The sequence below is a fragment of the Chenopodium album genome, chromosome 2 (genome assembly GCF_948465745.1).
Source record: "Chenopodium album chromosome 2, dcCheAlbu1.1, whole genome shotgun sequence".
NCBI classification, from domain to species: domain Eukaryota; kingdom Viridiplantae; phylum Streptophyta; class Magnoliopsida; order Caryophyllales; family Amaranthaceae; genus Chenopodium; species Chenopodium album.
Window position 1 is genome coordinate 78321366 of NC_137835.1, and position 21627 is coordinate 78342992.

The 21627-nt window shown below is 33.0% G+C and overlaps 1 long non-coding RNA gene across 1 annotated transcript; it reads right to left on the reverse strand.

The window, feature by feature from the left end:
• Positions 1-14205: 14205 nt before the first annotated feature.
• Positions 14206-16341, reverse strand: LOC145588783 (uncharacterized). The gene is made up of 2 exons (XR_014101619.1): positions 15397-16341; positions 14206-14708 (listed from the first exon to the last, which is right to left on the reverse strand). It is a non-coding gene; the product is annotated as an uncharacterized LOC145588783 (long non-coding RNA).
• Positions 16342-21627: the final 5286 nt, after the last annotated feature.

Consider the following 21627-nt stretch of genomic DNA (forward strand, 5'->3'; position numbering starts at 1 on the left):
CCATTTGTGATGTGTGTAATATTACCAATACTACCAACTTTGGGAAATATCTTGGTATTATTATATCTCACAAACGTTTAAATCAACTAGACTATTTCCCCCTTTTGGATAAGACTTGTTATAAGATGAAAGGTTGGCAAGCTAAACTTTTAAATATGGCCGGAAGGTGTACTCTTATTAAATCGGTTTTGAATTATTACCCAGTTTATGCTATGCAAACCAATGTCTTACCCATGAGTGTCATCAATGAGCTTCAAAAAAAAATATAAACAATTTCTTTGGAATAGAGTTAATTGTTCTAAATTTATTTCTAGGACTAATTGGAAAGTGGTTTGTGATCCTATGGGCAAAGGGGGCTTAGGCATTAGAGATTTAAAAGATGGAATTTATCTTTCATGGCAAAACTTGGATGGAAAATTCTCACTCAAAACAAAAAGCTATGGATAAACATTATGAAATTTTTTTAGATTACATTCCTAAACCTACTGACTCAGTTATATGGAAAGACATTTTGGCAGGTAGACAAGTTCTCAGAAAAGGTATTAATGTGAATATAGGAGATGGAAAAGATACATCACTCTGGTTTCATCATTGGATAGGTGATAGCCCTATTTACCTCATTCCTAACATTCACATCCATGACTCAAAAGGATATTCGCATGTGTCTGATATAATAAGAAATAATGAATGGTGTCTAGATAGTGTTATCCATATCATTCCTTCTGCTTTAGTTTCTTTAATTCTAGCCTATCCCTTACCTAAGTTGGTGCAAGTCTCTGATAGACTAAAGTGGACTTTACACAAATCTGGAAAATTTTCTATTAAGTCTGTTAACAATTCTACAATCCTCCTTTTAACCTTAATACCTCTTTTCTCTCTTCCTTTGCTTGGAAAAACCTGTAGAAAATTAAAACCCCTTATAAGTATAAAATGCTTCTTTGGAATTTAATTAGGGATATTCTGCCTATTGGGAGCACTATAAAAAGAAAAATCACTTACTTTGACCCTGTTTGTATGCGCTGTGAAGCCCCCATTGAGGATACTATTCATCTATTCAGGGACTGTCCAAATACTTCTGCTTTTTGGTCCATGGTTTTTATGAGATTTAATTCTTCAAATGTTGACTTGCAGAAGTTTTATAATAGTTATCTAACTGAATGGTTGGATTATAACCTCACAAATAGCACTTCTTGGAAAAAAAATATTTTCATTTTCAGTTGAATCTGGCATATCTGGAGTACTAGTAATGTAGCTATTTTTGAACAAAAAATGGTTTTTATACAAACTACTTTTAACAAGTTCTATGTGGATTATATTTTCTGATTGAGATTAAATCAGGCTGCTCTTGTGGATTCTCCATCATCCTCCACTGCTCAGATTCCTAGGATTTGGGCTCCCCCTCATATAGGATATTATAAACTGAACACTGATGGCTCTTGGATCAGTGTGGATAATGTTGGTGGAGGGGTGTCATCAGGTGTGACAAAGGCGTTTGGGTTACTGGTTTTGCTGCTAAGTTTAATGCTATCTCTGCCGCCTCTTTTGAACTTATGGCTATTAGGGAAGGTTTACTTCTTGCTTGGGAGAAGAAAATCAAATATCTAGAGCTTGAAACCGATGCAGATGGCTTAAATATATAAGATGTTGAAAGATCTCAAATCCTTTGGGGATGGAGATTTGGGCAATATAATTTGTGATGTAGCTTCTCTCTTGGAAATGGACTGGAATGTTACATTTTTCATGCCAGCAGGAGTGTTAATTTTGTTGATGATAGACTAGCCATGATGGGAAGAACAAAATTCAAGTCAGGGGAAACAATTCCTTTTACTCATCCTCCTCCTAAAGTCTACCAGATTTATGCCCTGAAAGTCCCAGAAATGCCAACTCCTTAGTCATGCTGCGCAGCTCTTCACTCCCTCTGTTGTTATTCTGAAGAACAATTATTATTAGGAAAAATTGATTAATAATCCACCTTTGGTTGGTTCGCTATTAATAAACAATTATTATTAGGAAAAATTGATTAATAATCCCACCTTTGGCTGATTCGCTATTAATAATCCCACCTTTGGATTATTATTTAATAATCCCACCTTTATATGGGATTTTCTTCTATTGGTCCTTAACTTGTTAGTAACCGGTTTTGATAAGTTAATATGCCATGTGTCATTCTGTAATTGGTTGAATTTTTTTTTTTTAAAAAAAGTTAAAAACTAAAAAAAACAAAAAAAGCCCCACCAGCTAGCCACCCCCACCCATCGTGCAGTGGAACCCTAACCCTCGTCCCTCGCCCTAGCCTCACCAAAATCCGGCCGTCCACCACCCTACACCCCCCGTAAATGGTCGGCCATAACCCCCCAATATCAGTGAAGGAGTTATGTCTTCGATAAGTGCAATTACTAGATAAATCAAGAATCACTTTTATGGAGATAATAAGTTCATTCTATAGAGTGGTCAATGTTTGGTGCTAGATATGACAATTGATCTTTGGGCTAGCTTAATGGCCCAAAGCCTTATAGAATGGATCCTACAAGGTCACACATAAGAGTATTGGGTTAAACAAGTTAGAGGCCCATTATTGGGCCTCATGAGTTCATGACATACCACATTGATATTTGGGCTTGGAGAATTAGAAGAGTCTAATGGGTTTTGGACAGGACATGGTTTTATTTCTAGATATGATCTATAAATATAAACCATGCCTAGGGTTGCATGACAAAACAATTGACATACAGTAAATTGTCACACAAGCAACCAAGCATCCTAAAACCCTAATTCTCTCTCTCTATTCGACCCTCACTCACTCTCCTCCCTGTCCGTACGGCTCTCCCTTGTGGGTGGCGCGTGGGTGGTGGTGTGGTGTGTTCGTGACTCGGATCTCCGTTGAAGGTTGATTGAAGCGTTCAGTCACAACTAACTAGCATTAGTGGAGGTTTAATCCGTGTTCGCGGACTAAGTAGAGGAATCACACGTGGGGTTCTTGTTCTCCTTATTGTTCTTGCTCGATCACTTGTGGAATCACGCTTTAAAGTACCTAAAATCCCCTAAAGTGGTATCAGTTAGCCTCTTGCAATTACATATATTGAGTTTTAAACCTTTGTTAATCCACAATTTTAATTCAATTAGTAGGGAGAATAATTTAATTATGGGTCAATTATTATATTAAATGTGATTTAAAAATATAGAATCATTAAAGGTGTTTAATTTGCTCCATATTAGCCCTAAAAAGATCCGAAAATTGCCCTATCAAGTTCAAAAAATTCGAACCCCCCCCATTAATATTTCGAAAATTTCGAAATGAAGAACCCTAATTTATGAAATTTGTGTTTTGATTTTGATTTAATTCGAAAGTTTTATGTTTAAAGAATTTGTCTAATTGATTTCGTGATAAATTATGAATTTTTCATGATCAACCTATTTAATTTAAAAGTTAAATTGAATTGGGATTAAATTCATGAAGAACCCTAATTTTAAAATTGAATGTGATTTAATTTTAAAATTGGATGGACCACATTAATTTTAATTTTAATAAAAATGTTTTGTTTTAAATTAAAAATAATAAAAAAAGGGTATTAAGGTGCGGCAGCCGCGGCTAGGTGGCGCAGCCACGGCGACTGCCGTACCGGTGGTGGTCCAGGAGGGAGGGTGGGCTGGGCACGGGTCAGTCAAAGGGGCAGCGCAGCAGTGCACCACCCCGATGTGTGTGCTGCTGCTGCTGTCCCCGCGTCGCTGCAGGGGCAACGCACACCGCAAGGGGTGCGGCCACCGTGGCCGGCTTCGGCTAGCCACACCACGGTGGCTGACGCGGTTTTTTCAAAAAAAAAAAATTTTACTTTATTTTGAATAAAATCAGTTTTCAAAATTAAAATTAAAAAGATAAGTTTTGATTTTGAAAAGATAATTAACAAAATTAAAGTTGTTAATTTTGTTAAGATAGGATAATTATGGAGCAAAAGATTCTATTTGGATAATAATTGATTAAATAATATGATTATCCCATAATTATTTTAGGATATTAATTGATTTAAAATATGTGATTGGCAAGTAATTAGGATAGAATCTCCTAAGAGTTAGGATAATCATGGAAAATAAATATGATTTATCTTCCATAATTAAAATAAGATTTGATTCTATTTCATACCTAACTTAAAATATATGATATTTTATAATTGGTTATGAATAATATATGATATTATCTAATTACAGTAATTAATTAAAATATGAGATATTTTAGGAGCCATGTTTCCTTTATTGTGAACATTCGATGTTGTAGTTTAGGAAAGCATGATGAGTGATTTATTATATGGCATTTTATAATATATGATGTTGTATATTGCTATATAGACTAGTATGGCCCATAGATTATAAATACGATCTGTGCATCGTTTCGTATTTTTGTAATCTAAATACGGTTTGCGTACTGTTAAGTATTTTTGTAATTTATTTTATTTTATTTAAGTAGTAAATAGAATAAAATAGAATTACAGGTTGTAGTTAATCCAAGAATCCATGGAGTGGAGGCCCAAAGGAGCAAGATGGATGAGATCCATGAAGGTTCAAGTGGGAGCTTTTGCTTTATTAGTTTTCTTAGGATTAAGGGGCCATACTATGTCATGTTTTATTTATGCATTAGTAGATTATGCATGTTAGATTTTATTTATGTTGTTTGATGATGCGCTAGAGTTCACTAAATAATCACAACATAATGAATCTAGGTCCCAGTAATATTGAGGTAGCTTTTCCAATCAAAAACCCGATGAAACCTTTGATATTTATGATGGGTCATGCCAAAGCAGGGTGTCATATTATATCTTAGGGGAGTGGGGGTAAAACAAATTTTACACTTTTGATTGGTTACACTCAACAAGGTTACCTAAAGAGTTTAGAACCTTGAAGCTAAGGGTAATAATTAAACATGTGATGGTTAATTATTCAACCAAGAATTACAAAGAGTTGTAATCAGTAAAGAGTTTACTCACCTTGAAAATGTAATAGTTGATGGTAGGGCCAAAGTCCGGTCAATTATTGCACAAATAAAGGATCTTGGAATCATTCTATTCAATAGGGATCAATTAAATTGAATGAATGTTTTAAAGTTACCAGTATTATAATCGCTTATGGTACTTTAAAAGTTTATTAAACATAATTATTGAATTTTGCCTCGTTTTTGTTTTTGTTTGTAGATGAATAACTTATACGACAACACAATTTTACTAATGAAACTTAACTTAAGGCTGAATCTCAGAAACTTCAGGGAATGGGAAAAGGAGTTGAGAAATGTTCTCACAAGACATGGGCTTGAATCTCGTTTATACATTCCTGTTGAGAGCAAATACACAGAAAAGTATGGAGCTGAAAGGCATGCTGAAATTGTTTCAGCTGCAGAGAAAATCAGAGAGCTCATTTTAGAATCTATTCCAACTTGTTGGAAAAGAAGATTCAGGCACTATGAGCTAACCATATTGTACAAATGTCTTCGTGCTATCTGTCGAGGTGGCATAGGAGCACTAGGTAGTGGAGGCATAAATGATCAAAATGTAAGAGAGGTCGTTAACTCGATCCCTCATATTTACTATTCCTGGACTGACAGTGTAAGGTATGAGGCTTACAATGTCCATTGTAAAATAATGGCTAAAAGACTCATGCCTGGTCAGCCAGTAAGGGCCCATGTAAGGGAATTGATTGAAATGTTCAATCAAATGGATGTCCTTGGGAAACCGATCGATGATGACTCTGCTCATGATATTATTTTGTTCTCACTCCATGATGGTTTTGACATTGTCAAGCTCATTATAATGATGAGGGATCTTCGGTGACATTGATCAATCTGTTGCTTAACCATGCTGAAGAGTTCCTGAAGAGGAGAGGAAGCGAATGCTTCTTTTGCGGTAGTTGGCCATGCCATACACCAGGGTGTCCCCACTATACACCAGTGAAAACAGAAGGTAAAGAGTTACTTGATGTTTTCGTTGTAGAAATTAATCTTACTTCATCTTCCACTTGGGTATTTGATACCGGATGTGGTGCTCATATCGTTAATAACGTGCAGGGCTTGAAAGAAAGTAAGAAGTTGGCAAAAGGGGAAGTAACGCTTCGAGTAGGAAATGGAGCAAAAGTTGCTGCACTTGCTATTGGAAGCTATCATTTAAGACTTCCCTCTGGACTTATTTTGGTGCTAAATAATTGTTGTTATGTACCAACAATAACTAAAAACATTATTTCAGTTCCTGTTTTAGAATCTGAAGGATTTTCATTTGAAATAAGAGACAAGTGTTGTTTTATTTCGAAAGAAAATATGTTATATGCCAACGCCAAATTAATTAATGGTTTGTATGTATTAGAATATACAACCCATGTCTACAATATTGATCATAAAAGGCAGAAAACAGATGGTTCAAACCCAACTTACCTATGGCATTGTAGGCTTGGTCACATAAACCAAAAGCGCATCCAGAAATTACATAAGGATGGACTTCTTTCTTCATTTGATTATGAATCATTTGAAAATTGTGAGTCATGCTTGCTTGGGAAAATGACTAAGTCACCCTTCACGGGTATAGGTGAAAGAGCTAGTGATCTTTTGGGAATCATACATACGGATGTATGTGGACCAATGAGTTCAAAAGCAAGGGGTGGGTTTAACTACTTCATTACTTTTACTGATGATTTAAGTAGATATGGTTATGTCTACTTAATGAAGAACAAATCGGAATCCTTTGAAAAGTTCAAAGAATTCCAGAATGAGGTACAAAACCAACTTGGGAAGACGATTAAAGCATTACGATCAGATCGTGGTGGTGAATATTTAACCCAAGAATTTGATGAACATCTGATTAATTGTGGAATACTTTCATAGTTAACTCCTCCAGGAACGCCACAGTTGAATGGTGTGTCAGAAAGGAGGAACAGGACTTTACTTGATATGGTGAGTCCATGATGAGCTTTACTGATCTTCACATATCATTTTGGGGATATGCATTAGAAACAGCTGCCAGAGTACTAAACAGAAGCCCGTCCAAAGCAGTTGAGAAGACACCATATGAGATATGGACTGGAAAAGTTTCAAAGTTGTCTTATCTCAAGATTTGGGGTTGTGAAGCCTATGTAAAATGTTTACAAGGCGATAAACTACAACCTAAATCAGACAAGTGTTTCTTTGTGGGCTATCCAAAAGAAACAAAAGGGTATTACTTCTACAATCGCGAAGATAAAAAAGTGTTTGTTGCTCGCGATGGTGTCTTTCTAGAAAAGGAATTCCTATCTAGAAAGCCAAGTGGGAGTAAAGTGGTTCTCGAAGAAATTCGAGACGAGCAACAAATGGATGTGGATAACACCGCATCAGAGGCGAGGGCGCATGAGTCGATTGATCATGCGTCGGAGCAAGCTAATTCGACTAGCGAGACTCCTATAATCCCACTTGAACCTAGTTCTTGTGAAAATCTTCAAAGAGTTGGAGAGAATATTTCTGTTGTTGCTCCTACCCCTCGTAGGTCTGTCAGAATCAGAAACAAACAGTTTGTTGAGGTTCTGATAACTGAGGATTCTGAAATCTTCTTATTGGAGAATGAAGAACCCATAACCTACAAGCAAGCTTTGGCGAGCCCCAACTCAGATAAATGGCTTGAGGCCATGAAGTCCGAAATGGAATCAATGTCTGAAAATGAAGTGTGGACCCTAGTTGACTTGCCTGATGGGGTAAAACCTATTGGTTGCAAATGGGTTTACAAAATTAAAACAGACAAGGATGGAAATGCCTACATCCATAAAGCAAGACTGGTTGCAAAAGGTTACAGACAGATTCATGGTATTGACTATGATGAGACCTTTTCCCCAGTAGCCATGCTTAAGTCCATTCAGATTCTTCTAGCGATTGCTGCATTTTTCGATTATGAAATTTGGCAGATGGATGTCAAAACCGCCTTCTTGAATGGATTCTTGACGGAGGAAGTGTATATGATACAACCTGAGGGTTTTGAAGATCCAGAAAATCCTAGAAAGGTATGCAAACTTCAGAAATCCATTTATGGATTGAAGCAAGCATCCAGGAGTTGGAATCTTCGTTTTGATAAAGCAATCAAACAGTTTGATTTTATCACAAGTGAAGAGGAACCTTGTGTATACAAGAAGTCTAGTTGGAGCAGCATTGTCTTCCTAGTCTTGTACTTAGATGACATACTACTCATGGGAAATGACATACCAATGCTTGAGTCAGTCAAGGAATGGTTGAAGAGTTGTTTTTCCATGAAGGACTTAGGAGAGGCTGAATACATATTGGGGATCAAGATACATCGAGACAGATCTCGAAGGATGATTGGATTAAGTCAAGAAACTTATATTGATAAGGTTCTTGACAGGTATTCCATGAAAGACTCTAAGAGAGGATTTCTCCCCATGTCTCATGGCATTACGCTCAGTAAATCTCAATGCCCTAACACGCCAGAAGAGATGAGACGTATTGTTGATAAACCTTATGCTTTGGCAATAGGGTCAATCATGTATGCCATGATATGTACGAGGCCGGATGTTGCATATGCTCTGAGTATGTGTAGCAGGTTTCAGGCAAATCCAGGAGAAGCACACTGGACAGCTGCCAAGAACATCCTTAAGTACTTGAGAAGGACTAAAGGAATGTTTCTAGTATATGGTGGCGAAAATGAGTTGGTTGTCAAAGGTTATACTGATGCGAGTTTCCAAACAGATAGATATGATTTCAGATCACAATTTGGATACATTTTCTGTCTGAATGGAGGAGCATTGAGCTGGAAGAGTTCGAAGCAAAGCACTGTCGCAGACTCTACAACAGAATCAGAATATTTAGCTGTTGTTGAAGTAGCTAAGGAAGAAGTTTGGATTAAGAAGTTCCTAGCTGAGCTGGATATCATACCAAGTGCTCAAAAGGGAATCGAGTTGTATTGTGATAATAATGGCGCCATTGCTCAGTCAAAGGAGCCTAGGTCACACTTAAAATCCAAACATGTAGAGAGGAAATATTACCTCATTCGAGAGATCGTTGACAGAGGAGATGTCAAGATGTGCAAAATTCATACGGATGAGAACATCGCTGATCCACTTACTAAACCCCTTCCACTTCCAAAGCATGAGAAACATGCTAGTAAATCTGGATTGAGGCAAATGATGTAATTAGAAGTTGTATTTATTTTTGGAGAAAAATAATTTACATATGTAATACATTCATTTGCAGAATTATGTTTAATCAGAAATTTTATTATTTCTCTTATTTAATGATGGTTTTCAATATTAAATAAAATGTCCAAAATAATTATGGATTGATGGGCTCATCAGGTTGATGACCTGGTGAATGAAACCCCACAGGTGAACAAAATCCATATATTATTTAAAGTTCCTAGTTCAGAGTCATTAAATTGGACATAAATGATTTCTAATAATTGACTAGCATGTAAGATTGATTGGATAGCGCAGTTTCATGGGCTATAGGAGCATAGTGAGGCTCGGTCAATCAAATGGATATGCATGAATGATGCATGATCGAACTATAGACCTACTTTGAAGTTCAAGTATAGAGCTTCCGGATATATTAGTGGATTCCTTTGACATGAGTGGAACATTGATTTCATTCAATGGATGTTATAGCTGTGGTACACTCAAACGTCTGCCCGTAACGGGAGATTATAAAGGGTGTTTCCCGGTTATTTCAGAAATTGAGTGGGAGCTTTGGTAGCCACAAGATTGAATTGAGTCTACCTATTTAATTAGGAATGTGTCTTGGCCTCTTGAAGAGGGAGAATTCAGAAAAATGCATGGCCATGCTCAAATAGATTACATAGTAATCATTTGTTTTGTAATTCTCACTCAGTTTTCAAGAAAAGATTTGTAGACTAATATGATCACGACATGAGATGCAATCATATTATCAAATCGACACACATTGACTTAAGGAATTTGAATATTGCGCACTTGTCTCAGACAAGTGGGAGATTGAAGGAGTTATGTCTTCGATAAGTGCAATTACTAGATATATCAAGGATCACTTTTATGGAGATAATAAGTTCATTCTATAGGGTCGTCAATGTTTGGTGCTAGATATGACAATTGATCTTTGGCTAGCTTAATGGCCCAAAGCCTTATAGAATGGATCCTACAAGGTCACACATAAGAGTATTGGGTTAAACAAGTTAGAGGCCCATTATTGGGCCTCATGAGTTCATGACATACCACATTGATATTTGGGCTTGGAGAATTAGAAGAGTATAATGGGTTTTGGACAGGACATGGCTTTATTTCTAGATATGATCTATAAATATAAACCATGCCTAGGGTTGCATGACAGAACAATTGACATACAGTAAATTGTCACACAAGCAACCAAGCATCCCAAAACCCTGATTCTCTCTCTCTCTATTCGGCCCTCACTCTCTCTCCTTCCTGTCTGTACGACTCTCCCTTGTGGGTGGCGCGTGTGGTGGCGCGTGGGTGGTGGTGTGGTGTGTTCGTGACTCGGATCTCCGTTGAAGGTTGATTGAAGCGTTCAGTCACAACTAACTAGCATTAGTGGAGGTTTAATCCGTGCTCGTGGACTAAGTAGAGGAATCACACGTGGGGTTCTTGTTCTCCTTATTGTTCTTGCTCGATCACTTGTGGAATCACGCTTCAAAGGTATTATTCTTACTCTTTATGTGTTATGCATGAGATCCTTGGTTAGGTGCTATATGAATATGATTCATGATTATTCCCGCTGCGTAGTACCTAAAATCCCCTACAATCAGAACCCACCCAGCCGATCAAAAGGCACCCACGATATCACCCTCTAAAACGAATCCAACCCCGAAACCACCATAAACACCACCTTGAAAAATGTCATAAACCATCAAAAACCTCCTTTCACCGCCAAAAACCACCGAAAAAGACCCTTTAGCCTTTGAAACTCCTACCCAAGCCATCCCCTTCTGCTATTGAAGGTTTTTTTTTTTTACTTTTTTTTTTCTTAATTCATTGAAATAATGGCTGGTTTCCTTGAGTGGGGTTCGAAATAAGGGTTCCGGCGGTATGGATGGGCGCGCGTTCCAACGGTGGGGATGGGGAGGAGAGCCGCCGGAGGTTGGGGGTTAGGGTGGTTGTTGGGGTCGGTTGGTTTTTTTTTTAAAAGAATTTTTTTTTAATCAGAATATTTTTAAAGGTTTTTGTTTTTCTCTTTGACCAATTATTTGGTGACATGTGTCACTCAAATTAAAAAACAAAATAATTAACCTAATGTACAGGTTACCGGTCACTAAGGACCAATAGAAGAAGATTCCTTACAAAGGTGGGGTTATTAAATAATAATCTAAAGGTGGGATTATTAACAACAAATTGGCCAAAGGTGGGATTATTAGAATCAATTTTTCCTTATTATTATTATTATTATTATTATTATTATTATTATTATTATTATTATTATTATTATTATTATTATTATTATTATTATTATTATTATTATTATTATTATTATTATTATTATTATTATTCTGTTTCTTTTATTTCTGCTTTTAGTTATGTTGTTATCTATGGCTGTAAGATAAACTTTGATAATTTGAAGTGGATATCTACGTCCTCTTATTATCATCATTTTGGTCTGTTGATCTTTATCATCAGATTACTATCCTTTTTTGGTCTGATGTTTTCTTTCATCAGATTTATCATGGTATAATATAAGTACTTTCCCTTTTGTGATAAAAAAAAATTGATTCATTACTTAATTATAGATTCAAATTAAACTAACTTGTATATTAATCAAATTAATGTGCTTATTGCTTATGGCCCTATACGGTGCTAGCCTGCCAGGGGGAGTGTATTATATACATATGAGTAACCTATACTCATAGGTATTTCGTTTAATCATCAAATAAAGAGTAAAACTAATTTTGATGCTAGGAGCAGAGGATTAGAATATGTTTGTGTTCTAATTTCCCAGTGAAAATCCATTTTAATTCTTAATGGCTACACCCCCTTTAGCCATTACTACCTACTCCCCCCACCCGAAATTACAATAAAACCCTTACCCACAACCCACTAACCAAGCAGTTACCAACCATTAACCACGGTAAATGCAAGTAACCGCTCATTCCTCACATGTATACCAAAAAAAAAAAAAAAAAAAAAAACAAAAGCATCATTTCAAACCCATTTTTCAAAAATTCTCTTTCATCAAAAACAAAAAATTCGCATGAAAATCCCTACAAACTGCTTCAAAATTACTTCAAATTGCATCAAAACTTCTAAAAATGCCTGACATTCGAGATGAAGTTCGTGAATTGCAACTAAATTTCGAAAAAGAAGAGTAAGAATTTGTTCATTTTAGTATAATTTCGATCGAGTGTAAACCCTAGTTTTTTTATTATTTTTTTTTATTTTCTAAAACAAAATCTACTATAATTACACTTATTTATGTGCAAAATAGACTAAAATCAACTATATTTGGTGGTATTTTTGTAGAAACAAAACAGAGAAGAACACTTCGAAGGTTCCATCGGAGAAGACGGTTGATGAACAACTGTTCACTTTTGGTAAATATTCATTTTCATTTTGATAGATGTTCATTATGATATTAGTATATGATTATTTACATTCTTACCTTACATCTATATAGGGTTTATTCTTGAGAGAAGATTATTTTAATTTTGTTTATGATCTTCACATATTAATAAATGTTTGCTGGTATTTAAACATATGTTTATTTGAATGTAAATATGTACATGTTCTTTCTCATATTGAAAATATCCACATAGACTATAATAATACATGTTTAATTAACTTCATATTAAATTATATGTTGATGAGCGTCATTTGAATATTATATGACATACATTTTAGCTCTAATATTGAATTGATAGATGCTTATTTGAATTTGATACGTAGATATTCATATGGATATGTGTATATTCACACGTATATTAATGTATGTTCATTCACATGTCAAAAAATGTTCAAAAATAAATCACATATTGTTCCTTCATCATAAACCTTTGATGATTCTATTTTAAAATATTATTCTATTTTAAAAAATGTTCAAAAATAAATCACATATTGTCACTTACATTATGGAGTTATATAATTCTTAATTGATTTTTTTTTTATTTTTTTTTAAATTTGTATAAACAGTGATGACGATGATATTCCTATTCAATCAAAGAGTGAATAAAATACAATTGATATTCAACTCTTAAAAGATATAATAACAAGTGTCCCTGTTGAAAAAGACATATCTGCAATTGCAATGTGTAATAATCATTTATAATAGATTATATGTACGTTTTGACATGATAATTTTTTTTAAATTCTTTTGATACATATATATATGTTTATGCATGATTGTTCATTTAAGTATATAAAAATGTTCATTTCACTAACACTTTGATATAGATTTTTTAGGTTCATGTAACATAATTGAAAGATAATTAATGTTCATTTTTATATATCTTCTTGAACAGTACATGTATATTTTGAATTTTGGTTAGAATATATATGTTCATGTTATTTGTGATAATTTGTTCATTTATATAAAACATAATGTACATTTTTGTTTTGCCAATTGAACATTCATTAAATTTGTAATATCAATATAATGTTTATGCATATATATTGATATACAAACACAATATAAATTGTAGTGATGTTCTATATAGAGTGAAACACACGTTGCAATAATTTAGAGATGGACACTCTGATCCTATATTTATACAAGAGATAATGCCATCAATTATATTGAAAGATAAAAATGAACAACATAGTAATTGGTGGGAATCATATTTTGATAGAAACATATATTGAACCACAAGTAAGTTGATTTGACATATAGCATAATGTTCATTTTTAAAATAATGAATACACACATTGACATTGTAATTTGTTTGAATTGTAGATAAACCAAATCAAGTAGCTGAAAATACAGTACATTGCTCAATTGATGCTATTTGGATTAAACAAAAGCTAGAGGCAATAGAAAAGGAGCAAGAAGAATTATGGAAACTTAGATTACTAAAAATATTATTCTTTCAAATATTTGATCATTCATGGATTTCTAATTGATCAAGTACATTAATATTTTTTTTAATTCATTAGTGCTTGTTATATACATATACATATACATATGCATTTATATATTTTTTTTACTGGAATGAAAATGTTCATTATCAAGAAGTCATATATTCATTATCAGAATAAAATATGTTCAATTACGTAACAGTTATAACGAAATACAATAAAATGATCATAAGCAAAAAGGCAAATGTTCAGTGTCAAAAGAAAATATGTTCAATTACATATCACTTATCAGAAAAAAATTAAGCTCAAACAAATATATATTGTTTCAATCCAAATACTTACTTATTATTATTTGCCAACTTATTCGCTATATTAGTGTCAAAAAAACTAACAACCTATCATACTTAGAAGTAATATGTTGACTAGCTACCATGTTGAACACTTTGAACATCTCTTGGAACACTTGGAGGAACTTGAAAATTTCTTGAAACACTTGGACAAAATTGAACCTTTTTTCTTAGCACACTTAAAGAAACTTGGACATTACTTGGAGCACTTTAAGGAACTTGGCCTTTTCTTGGAGCACGCACTTGCATGTACAATACTAAAATCTTTCTTAAAAGCATATTCATTGTACCTTTCATAGCTTCTTTACAAATTAAGTAACTCAAATTTACTTGCTTCTTCAACAACAATTTCATCCTTTTTTCCCACTGCATTTTAAAAACAAATGAACACAAACATTGGCATACATGTTTAATATTTAAACAAAATCATTATAAATGATCATTTATCATTACCTATTTGATCATAATTATTAAAATTAATTTGTTGATATTATGAATGAACATTTAGTATTATCAAAGTGTTCATTTATCCTTATCATTTTGCATTATAAATATTCATTTAGCATTAATAAAATTGAACATTTATCGATTATGAACTTTCATTTAACAGTAATAAAATTGATATATAAGCCTTATGAATGATCATTTAGCATTATAAGATTTATCACAATACAACTATAAAAATATTTGATTATTTAGGATTATACATTAAAATAATGTTATAAATTAAATAAAACAGTAAGCAAATTGCAATTAAGAAATTAAAACTGCAAAACAATGAAACACAATAGCTATGTATTATCACTTAAATTGATCAACAAATTGAACTAAAACTATAATTATAAAAATCATAGTATTAGAATTGAAATAAAAATAGATAACAACAACAACATTGATGAATGATTCACGACAACAAAATAAATCAACAAATTATACTCACATTTGATAAACAAAAGCAATATTAATTAAAATCAAAGTATTACAAATTGAACTAAAAGAGCGAGAAAATAAAACACACACAACAAAATTAATGAAAAATTGAATGAAAACTTACATTGATCAACAAACAAATTAAGCAATCCGATCCAACACCAGATGGAAACACAATCTCAAAATCACGATCAAAATTTGAAATCAAAGAATACGCAACTGCATTTTCAGTAGCAAAACCTTCGAATTTCCGATCGAAGAAAATTCCATGGAAACAACGAAGAGTAAGGTTTTTCAATCGAGCGAAGATATTAGATCAAAAAACAATTATGATAAGAGAGAAAATGTTCACAAACAACTGAGAAGAGAGAGAAATCAAGAATGTATCAGAAGAATAAACCAGGTAGTTTGGGAGGGGGGACTAAGGAACTTTCCCTAGAGGGGGTTGTAGGTAAAAATTTTAAAATCCATTCGACATGAATTTATTTTGTGGGCCAAAACAGGCTACATGATGATGGTCCGCAATACTTCAAGCATTTAATAAAGTTGATGCAATAAGTCTTAGCTGCACTTTATGCACCTAAGATAGCTGCACCACCCTATAAGTTGAATATTTAGTAAAAAAAAATCTGAACACGTAAAAAGTAATGAACATTAAGTAAGAAAATATGAACACGTAAAAATAAAATGAACATTCATTAATAAAAAAAATGAACACGTAAAAAAAATGCACATTTAGTACTAAAAAGTGAACATGTTAAAAAATTTTGATCATTTTGTAGTATACTAAACATGACACATGATTATCATACAATCATAAAATTGATGGACCACAACCTTAAAAATGAATTTAGTAAAAATAAATTATGAACACGTAAAAAAAAATATATATATATATCGCACCAAAAAAAAAATAGTAATAAAATATGAACATATATGTAATAGAAAACGGACATTTAACAATAAAAAGTGAACACGTTAAAAAAGAAATATGAACACTTATTATATTATATATGAATATTTATCATATAATTATAGAATAGCTTGACCATATCTAATAAAATGAATATTTCACAAAATATATGAGCGCCAAATAAAATGAACATTTAGTATAAAAAACAAACATGGAATAAAATGAACACGTCAAAAAAAAAAAATTAGGAACCTTTAGTATATTCAAAATGAACATGATTTTCATATATTCATGTAGGTTCAAGTAAATTATATATAATTATTAAAGGAAAAACAAGGATAAAATATTTAAATCGTTAAAAAATTTCATTTTTTCAGTACTAAATGTTCCATCTTAGCGTAGTAAATGTTTATTTTGTATAAAATGTTCAAATTTAAAGTAGTGCATGTTCATTTTTTTTTACGGAAAGTATACACAAGTTCGATTGTAATTATTTTAACTCTAAAAATTTAAATATTCACTTTAAATTTAATTTTTATTCATCATAGAGACAACAATTATCGATCTATAACATGGTAGATTATGAAGCACAAATGCAAAATTAATTCACATAATTATAAAAAAACAAAAAAAAAAAAAAAATCAAATTTACCTCAAGATCACCATCGTGACGAAGATGATGATGATGGAGAATGCAACAATGGTGACAAATTGGAGAATATCCGAAGTGGAAGAACAAAGAAGTGTAAAGATTGAAGAAAATTAACGAATAAGAAAAGGAAAAAAAGAGGAGAGAGAAAATTTGGAATGAAAAAGAAAACAGAGGAAAGAGAAAATTCATATAGATAAGAAATAAGGAGAGAGAGTGTGTTGAGATAAAAAGAAGGGAAAAAGTATATGTTCATTTTTTATGTGTTATATGTTCATATATCAGCAGCTTAGTGTAGCTAAGAATTTGTGAAGTTGATGGCCAAATTGATTCCCAAAATGAACTCTTGAATATACATTACGTGCATAGCATAGCTGTGGTGTTTTTTTTTTTTGGAAGGGACTAGAGTGTTCTAAAAGGCCACTTGGGTGATGTTGTGGATTGTCAAGAAATAAATCTATTGTACATATTTTTGAGTTAGTGTGTAGAAGTAGAACTCTCCTTGAGAGAAGGTTAGAATTATCTAACTTCAAAATGACTCTAGGCTTAGGGCCTTATGGGCTTGCATTCTATAAATAAAAAAATACAATTCATTTGTATATATTAATCCACAAATTGTAAAAGTTATCAAATACTTCGCAACATTCATACAAACACTCTTACTTACACATGCTTTGATTGATTTGTCTGTTGATGGGATCGTGAAGCAAGTGTGCAGTGTGCTTGACTAGGACTAGTATGTAAAAGGTTCTAAATAACTTAGGATGCCTATAACTTTAATTTAGAGGGTCCTTTTTAAAAACGATCTCTTAAAGTTGGGATTGCCATGAGTTAATCGATTGTTGTGTCCTTCTTAAGTAAAAGGATCATACTTAATAATGGTGATATCAAATTTTCCTAAATGATATCAAATATCTTTTAAGAGATTTTCTAAACCCTAAAATTAAATTGATTTTACAAAATTGTTGTTTTTGACTAACTCTTATTCCCTTATATATTCGAACACTTTGTTGATTTCATATCTATAATATCAATAAAACTCAAGAATTACAAATTATGATGACATTTGGCATGTTATGTGAGTATGACATGTCGCACATTTAATATTCAATTCTTATTTAATTGAGCTAGAATATATGGAGGCTAAAGCCCAGTTTTGTTCACTTGTTTTTTTCTTATCTGGTTTGGTCTCATCTGATCAGATCTTATTGTTTGATTTGACCAATCTATGACCTTAAGTGTACAATTATCTGTAGGTAAAAATATATATCAAGTGTGATCATATTAGATTCGTAATAATATTTATTTAATTAAATATGTAATATTTCATAATTTTTTTATTAAGAAATCAAAGATATTTAGCGATAAAAAATTGCACATAAAACGATGATCTAATCTGAACTTATTTTTTCTGATCTAATCTAATCTAAATTTATTTGTCCTGAAAAGTAAAAATAAGGTAAACTAAACAACTCCTAATATTAAATGATATTCATTGGATACTTATACATTAGATCCAATAAGCATCGAACAATTTTATAAAGTAATAGTTCATTGCTTATTATTTGATTTTGTAAACGTAAAATGAATAAAATTTAGATGTTATTAATATGATCTTATTCTTTTGTTTTTCTAACTCAAACTTCAATTAAAAGAAATTGTATGCTAAAGGTTTTTATTTTCGTACTTTTTTCTACTATCTTTTGAATTGGTTTGGGTTTGTAGCATGTGTCTATATGTAATTTTTAGGTCTCTTTCATAATATACGTACAAGTGATACAGTTTCAATTACTCTTATGAGTAAGTGCGTATAATTTACATTTGAAGGTAGTACGTTTCAATTATTCTCATTTCTTACGACACTGGAGGTAATATTTTTTAGGTGGCATATTGCACTTTTAATTGATCCGGGGCATTACCCAAATCAATAACTAATTTCTCATTCAAATCATCCTCTATGTTAATATTCTTAGTACCGTTACTTTTCCAATGATTTGGATACATCCACCTAAATGCATTTATTTAGAGGTAGGCATGGGCCGTGCCGGCACGAGCCCGACACAAAACCGGTACGGCCTGACACGAGCCCGACAGAGGCAAGACCCATAGCACGGCATGCGGCCTGACACGGCACCACACGTGCAAAGTTATTGTACAGTTTTTGTATTATCAAACCCCGTATTGCATATAGTAAAATAAGCTATAAAATTAAGTTATTCACCAATTATTGTATGAATTTTAATTATCATTATAAATTATTGTATTATCGATTTATCGTACCGGCATATAATAAAATAAGTTATTCATCAATTTTTTAGTTATCGGCTTATTGCACTCGTAAATTTTTTAATTATATGAATTGTTGCTTTTTGCTAAATAATACGGAGTAATATAATAATACAAAAACATAAACATAAATTAATAAAATATTTAAATATACTCATTTTTAAAGTTGTTCAAAAAAATATATATTGTTTTTTTTTTTAAAACTGAAGCGGCCCGCTGCCGTGCCGTGAGCTGGGGTGAGCCAAAAGGTGGCACCGCATTGCACGGCCCTCCATAAAGTAAGCACGGCACTGCCCGACACGAGCCACCCCCAGGCACAGTCAGGCACGGCCCGGCACGACACGACACGATGCCCACCTTTACATCTGTTAATGTTTCATCCTACATGGATCCCTCTTATTGGTCCCTTGATTGGACATCTAACTGATTTACCGGAAAATAAAAATTAGAGAGGAATGATTCTTGAAAATATTTTCTTTTATTATTTGATGAATTTTCGTTAGTTTATATTTGTTTAGATATATATATATATATATATATATATATATATATATATATATATATATATATATATATATATATATATATATATATATATATATATATATTACAAATAAAACAAAGCTATTTATAATGTAAAATCATATTATATCTAAATATATGTAAATTCAACTAAGTTTTAACAATAAAATTTTAATTCATTAATTTTGTAACATCTTCATTAACTATGTTACAATGTTAAATATTTTAGTTAGATATTTGCATTTAGTCAATTTATTTAATTATTTTAGAATAAATAATACTCCGTCACAGCAATAGTGCAGTATTTCTTCAACACCTAGCTAGGCGTGTTCGACAAGATATAGCTGTGAATGTAACTGTTATCTGTGTCGATAGTTGTTAGCTATCAACAAGCTATTAGCTGTGAAGATAGATAATTTAGGTATTAGTGTTCGGTAAAGTAGCGATTGGCTAACTATTACATATAATAATCAATATTTTTTTGGAAAAATTGATGGGAATAATCCCACCTTTTTAGCGTCGGAGATTAATAATCCCACCTTTGGGATTCTTTTTTATAATCCCACCTTTGATATTGATCTGCTGAAAATAGTCCCAACCGGTCATGTAACCTGTTATAACAAGTTACATGACACGTGGCGGTCTGTGATTGGTCAAAAAATATAAATAAAATAATTATTTAAAAAAAAATAGATTTTTTTATGGAAAAAAAATTAATAATTAAAAACCAAACCCACCAATTCCAGCCACGTACTATCCCCGCCCCTGATTCTGTTAGTTCCCCTGCCCCGCGTCTCCGACCACCAAGCTCTCAGACACGACGTCGGGGACAGCGCTGGTGGCAGCGCCAGCCTCCCCTGAATCACCAACCCCCTCCCTCACCCACAATTCCACGAAACTCAGGCACGTTTAAACCACCACCACGCCTCCCTCCTCTTCACCTCGCCCTTTCCCCGTTCCGTTTTCAGCCTTCTTCTTCTAGGTCTGGTTTGGTGGGTTTCGATTTTTTGAAATCCCACCATTGGGGTTAGGCTGGTTGTCGTCGGCGCAATGGTTCAGGGGAGGGGTGGGTTCCGTCCCCTTCCTCAGTCCCGATCTCGGCTTCCCTCCCTTTTCCTCGGCTTTGATTCAGTCGGATTGGTGGGTTTTCGATTATTGAAGGTGGTTTTGGGTTTGGTGGGTTTTTGATTTTTTAAAGGTGGTTTTGGGGTTGGGTTGGCAGGGGTGGACTGCGGTACGGTGGTTTCGGGTGTGGCTAGTGGTGGCGGTGGTTTTGGGTCTGGGTGGTGGGGTGGTGGTTCTGATTATGGGTTTGGATGGTGGTGGTTGTGGAGTGGCTGAGGTGGCCTGGTGTTGGTTTTCTTTTATCTTTTTTTTTTTTTTTTTTTTTTTTTATTTTTTATTTTAGACAAATCAAATTATAACACGTGTAAAATAAACTTAATAAAAAAAAATATTACCTCTTCAACCGGTTACTGGTCACCCGGGACTATTTTCAGCGGATTGATATCAAAGGTGGGATTATTAAAAAGAATCCCAAAGGTGGGATTATTAATCTCCGACACTCAAAAGGTGGGATTATTCCCATCAATTATTCCTATTTTTTAAAAAAACTATAGATTAAATTTCAACAGCTACTTCAAAATCTACATCTAACTTTAAAAGCTAATATTTTTAAATTTTCATAAAAGGTACCTCCACCATTAAAAGCTACCATAACCACACTACTTTACCAAACAATCACATTTTTTTTGTTAAGTAGTGGTTTGACCACTAAAAGATACTAAAAAAACTAGAGCCAAACATGCCCTAAATTTAATAGTTCCTTATATACCTTTATTTTAGTTGCTTACATACCTTTCCTTTTTACCTTCTCTGATCTCTTACACACGTTCCACTATTAATATATACTTTGTATGTTTAAAGATCCAAGATGATTGCATTATGATTTATATGCTAAAAATGTTTTTTTTTTTTTTTTTTTT